General features: G+C 49.1%; 3 non-coding genes and 2 pseudogenes across 3 annotated transcripts; all 5 read left to right on the forward strand.

Moving 5' to 3' along the window:
• Positions 1-203: 203 nt before the first annotated feature.
• On the forward strand, positions 204-321 carry LOC121311167. The gene has a single exon (XR_005949122.1). It is a non-coding gene; the product is annotated as a U5 spliceosomal RNA (small nuclear RNA).
• Positions 322-2,516: 2,195 nt separating this feature from the next.
• Positions 2,517-2,725, forward strand: LOC121311212 (annotated as a pseudogene).
• Positions 2,726-3,355: 630 nt separating this feature from the next.
• LOC121311241 lies at positions 3,356-3,473 on the forward strand. Its single transcript, XR_005949177.1, has one exon. It is a non-coding gene; the product is annotated as a U5 spliceosomal RNA (small nuclear RNA).
• Positions 3,474-3,684: 211 nt separating this feature from the next.
• Positions 3,685-3,885, forward strand: LOC121311207 (annotated as a pseudogene).
• A 595-nt stretch (positions 3,886-4,480) lies between these two features.
• Positions 4,481-4,598, forward strand: LOC121311168. The gene has a single exon (XR_005949123.1). It is a non-coding gene; the product is annotated as a U5 spliceosomal RNA (small nuclear RNA).
• Positions 4,599-5,000: the final 402 nt, after the last annotated feature.

Genomic DNA, 5,000 nt, shown 5'->3' on the forward strand with positions numbered 1-5,000 from the left:
TCATATTCAGGCAGGCCTAACACACGCAGCAGGCCAGTGTAGCAGCAGCAGCAAAGCGCCCTTTCGCCGGGGCGGAACGGCAGATGCGTTTTGGGAGGAGTTCCCTGTTTTTGTTTTGCGTGCGTGGCCTCGCTGCCGCTTGGCAGAGGGGAGGGCCTTTGGGCCTTTGGGCCGGCCGGAAGGGCTCGGCCACCAGCAAAGGCACGCTCCGGCTTCTCTACAGCTCGAATGAACCTTTCGCCTTTTACTAAAGATTTCCGTGGAGAGGAGCATTTACGAGTTCGATCCAATTTTTGGACAGCCCTTCCCCTCAGGGAGGGGCTCCACCTGGAGTTTAAAAGCAGAACGAGCACAGAAAGGGCGGTCGCCCCCGTTGGAGCCCGGCACCTTTCCTTCCTTCCTTCCTTCCTTCCTTCCTCCCTCCGCCCGCCCGAGAAGCAAGTACCACGACTGCTGCGGCGGGCGGCCGCGCCCGGGGCGTTTGGCCAAAACCATTGTGGGCATCGCTTCTCGGCCTCTTGGCTCTGCTCAAGTGTATGTGGCATGACCGCAGCATCCTGAGGATCCAGTGAGGAAGAGAAGGCGCTGGGAGCGGAATACGATGGCGACTGGAAGGAGGATGCAGAACCTGATCCGTTTCCGTTGGAGTGAGGTTTTGGAGAAAGAACTGAAAAGCGTCGAGGTTGCAGAACTGAAGGATACACCGGGCGGACGAGAATTCTTTGTGAAGGAGGTGCTCTTAAAAGGACTGAAACTGGAGGTGAAGTCTATTTTCTGTTTTCAGAACTATGAAAAGTTTTTTGATTTGGCCTTGTGCAGTGAAGAGTTGGCTCAAAGTGTTTGGGATACTTATCAGAAGAAGAAAAATGAAAGGCCTTTTTCGATGTATATTGCAGATCCGTTATTTGCAAGGGAAGTTCGGCCTTTGTTTGTTTTCATGTATAACCCATATGTTGGGCAGGAGGAAGTCGCACAGTATGTTGGCCGTTTTTGCGACATTATTTCGGGACCTTTTAAAGTACTTGACCCTGTTGGTATTTGGACCGGGAAGTGGAAGTTTATTGTGAGGCTGAAGATCTGCAGTTCAAAGGAGGGGGGTATAGTACACCCTCCGGGACATGTACAGATTGGGGGAAACAGGGGTTTTTTAAGTTACCCTGGGCAGCCGCGAAAGTGTTTTAAGTGTGACACTGAAGGGCATGAGGCGAGCGAGTGCAAAGTAATGTTCTGCCAGAAATGCAGGCGAAAAGGGCATGAAGCGATGGACTGTAAAACTCCCAAAAGTTGCAGTATGTGTGGAGCACTGGATCACCTGTATAGAGAGTGTGGAAAGCGTGGTATGGGTGGTGAGAGAGCAAGTGAGGGTGGTGATGGTGCAAAGAATGATGGGAGTGGAGAAGAAAAGAGTGGAGGTGGGAGTGGTATGGATGGTGAGCGAGCAAAGGAGGGTGGTGATGGTGCAAAGAAAGATGGGAGTGGAAAGGGAATGAGTGGAGGGAGTAAAGGGGGTGGTGATGTAAGTAAGGAAGGTGGTGTGGAGAGTGGTGGAGGGAGTATGAGTGGTAAGGAAGTGAAAGAGGGTGGAGGTGTGGGTATGTAGGTGGTGGTGGTGAAGGTGATGGTGGGGCGGACAAGGTGCAAGAGAGTGAGGCGATGGAGGAAACGGAGAGAGAAATAAAGAAAAAGCGGAAGGACAGAGAACCTGGAGCCGGGAGCAGGAGAGAGGAGAGTGCCAACGAGGGTGCAGCTGGTCCCAGCTGGTATGAAAGCGTGGAGAAAGAGGAGATGAGGAAAAGAAGAGGAGACCCATTAAGAGGACTGGAACCGAGGGATTTTGAGGGAAAAATAATGGAAGAAAAGGAGGATAATTTAATGCGGAGTCTTTGTAGGAGGGAGTTTTTTGAGTTAATGGATTGGAAGGAGAGATTGTTGAAGGGGGTGATAACAGAGGCAGAGGTAAAAAAATACAGAACAGAAAGGAATAGAGTTTTGTTATGTGCAAGATGGAAAGATGAAGAGAAAAGAAAGGGGATTATTAAGAAGTAAAGAGGTTTAAAAGAAAGTTTTTTGTTCTGTGTTGAATATGATTTTTGAGTTGAAAAAGAAATGTTGGAACTGAAGAGTGGGAGTGGGAATAAAAGATTTGTTTTTGTGTTTTGTTTTTGAAATATTTGTTGTTGCATATGTTTAAAACTTTGGAAAATTGATATGTTTCAAAAATTGATCATGTTTTAATTTGGTGCAAATTGTATCCAAAAAAATTCTCTGTTTCTTTCTAAGAATTTAATGTATTGTGTGTTTTTCTTTGGTTATTTTGATTCTGCTAAAGTTTATGTGTCAACAAAACCATGAAATGTCTTTGTTTTTGGTTCATTGGTTGCACAATTTTTGAATGTTTTTGTTGTGTTTACAAAAACATAAAAACCTTTTTTAACTTTGGATGATTTTTGTAACTAGATTAGCTATGGTTTTGATTTAAATGTTATGTTTTTTTCTAATGTTTTCTTTGAAATAGAATTCATTTTGTCATTTTTTCAAATAAAAAAAAAAATTAAAATTAAAAAATCAAATCTGTTCTTATCAGTTTAATATCTGATACGTCCCCCATAGGGGGACCGTCTATATTAAATGGATTTTTGGAAGCGGGAGATGGAAGCGGGGCTTGCTCCGTCCACTCCACGCATCGACCCGGTATTGCAGTACCTCCGGGAACGGTGCACAGTTCTCAGAAAGGACAAAAGAGAGAGCGAGAGAGAGATCGGATTTTTTATTATAGACAGACCCCGGGAGACAGGCCTAAGCATGACCCTTGCGAGGACGAGAGCGAGACGAGAGAGAGAGATGTGAGAGGGGGGGGGATTGACACGCGGGCGGTAGGAGAGAAGGGGTCTTTGAGAGTTGGGACGAGCTCGCTAGAGAGAGACCCCCCCCCCCTCGAGGGGGAGAAGAGAGAGATCCCGAGCAGAGCCCCACCCGAACCTCCCTCCCTCCTCCCAGGGTGGAGGGGGAATAAAAGGGGGGGACCCCTCCCTGGCGCGGCAAAAGGGGGGGCGAGGTTTTTTTTTTGTTGCTTTTTTTTTTTTTTTTTTTTTTTTTTTTCTTTTTTTTTTTTTTTTTTTTTTTTTTTTTTTTTTTTTTTTTATGGGCAGCAGGCCAGCCTAACACACGCAGCAGGCCAGTGTAGCAGCAGCAGCAGCAAAGCGCCCTTTCGCCGGGGCGGAACGGCAGATGCGTTTTGGGAGGAGTTCCATGTTTTTGTTTTGCGTGCGTGGCCTCGCTGCCGCTTGGCAGAGGGGAGGGCCTTGGGCCTTTGGGCCTTTGGGCCGGCCGCAAGGGCTCGGCCACCAGCAAAGGCACGCTCCGGCTTCTCTACAGCTCGAATGAATCTTTCGCCTTTTACTAAAGATTTCCGTGGAGAGGAGCATTTACGAGTTCGATCCAATTTTTGGACAGCCCTTCCCCTCACGGAGGGGCTCCACCTGGAGTTTAAAATCAGAACGAGCACAGAAAGGGCGGTCGCCCCCGTTGGAGCCCGGCACCTTTCCTTCCTTCCTTCCCTTCCTTCCCTTCCTTCCTTCCTTCGTTCCTTCCTTCCTTCCTCCCTCCGCCCGCCCGAGAAGCAAGTACCACGACTGCTGCGGCGGGCGGCCGCGCCCGGGGCGTTTGGCCAAAACCATTGTGGGCATCGCTTCTCGGCCTCTTGGCTCAGATCAAGTGTAGTATCTGTTCTTATCAGTTTAATATCTGATACGTCCCCCATAGGGGGACCGTCTATATTAAATTTTTCGATTTTTGGAACAATACGGGAGATGGAAGCGGGGCTTGCTCCGTCCACTCCACGCATCGACCCGGTATTGCAGTACCTCCGGGAACGGTGCCCAGTTCTCAGAAAGGTATCTATTGCTAGCGAAAGGTTCAAAGAAGCGAGAGAGCGAGAGAGAGAGAGAGAGAGATGACGCTCCTTTCCTGGGAGACGTCCTTTTTTTTTTTTCAATCTTTTTGTTTTTTTTTTTTTTCTTTTTTGTTTGCAAGCCGGGTGAGAACCGTTTTTTTGTGCATGCATTTTTTTTATACTAAAGAGAGAGACAATTTTTCGATTTCTGACTAAATACTGCGGAGAGAGAGAGAGAGAGAGAGAGAAGAGGAGCCCCCACCCTCCTGTGGAACGGGAATAGAAAATCCCTCCCCTCCTCCCCTTTCCTGGGACGCGCCGTTTTCCCGCTCTTTTCGTTCTTTTTTTTTTTTTTTTTTTTTTTTTTTTTTTTTTTTTTTCATATTTCATATTCAGGCAGGCCTAACACACGCAGCAGGCCAGTGTAGCAGCAGCAGCAGCAGCAAAGCGCCCTTTCGCCGGGGCGGAACGGCAGATGCGTTTTGGGAGGAGTTCCCTGTTTTTGTTTTGCGTGCGTGGCCTCGCTGCCGCTTGGCAGAGGGGAGGGCCTTTGGGCCGGCCGGAAGGGGCTCGGCCACCAGCAAAGGCACGCTCCGGCTTCTCTACAGCTCGAATGAACCTTTCGCCTTTTACTAAAGATTTCCGTGGAGAGGAGCATTTACGAGTTCGATCCAATTTTTGGACAGCCCTTCCCCTCAGGGAGGGGCTCCACCTGGAGTTTAAAAGCAGAACGAGCACAGAAAGGGCGGTCGCCCCCGTTGGAGCCCGGCACCTTTCCTTCCTTCCTTCCTTCCTTCCTTCCCTCCTTCCTTCCTTCCTCCCTCCGAGAAGCAAGTACCACGACTGCTGCGGCGGGCGGCCGCGCCCGGGGCGTTTGGCCAAAACCATTGTGGGCATCGCTTCTCGGCCTCTTGGCTCAGATCAAGTGTATGTGTTATTATGACCGCAGCATAGGGGTGTTGAATATTAAATGGTGAGCGGGAGAGAAGGCGCTGGGAGCATCGACCCGGTATTGCAGTGGCAACGGGAAGGAGAATGCAGAACCTGATCCGGTTTCGATGGAGTGAGGAGTTGGAGAAACAGCTGAGAGACCGTGGATGTTGGAGAA

The sequence above is a fragment of the Polyodon spathula genome, unplaced genomic scaffold (genome assembly GCF_017654505.1).
Source record: "Polyodon spathula isolate WHYD16114869_AA unplaced genomic scaffold, ASM1765450v1 scaffolds_3021, whole genome shotgun sequence".
NCBI classification, from domain to species: Eukaryota; Metazoa; Chordata; class Actinopteri; order Acipenseriformes; family Polyodontidae; genus Polyodon; species Polyodon spathula.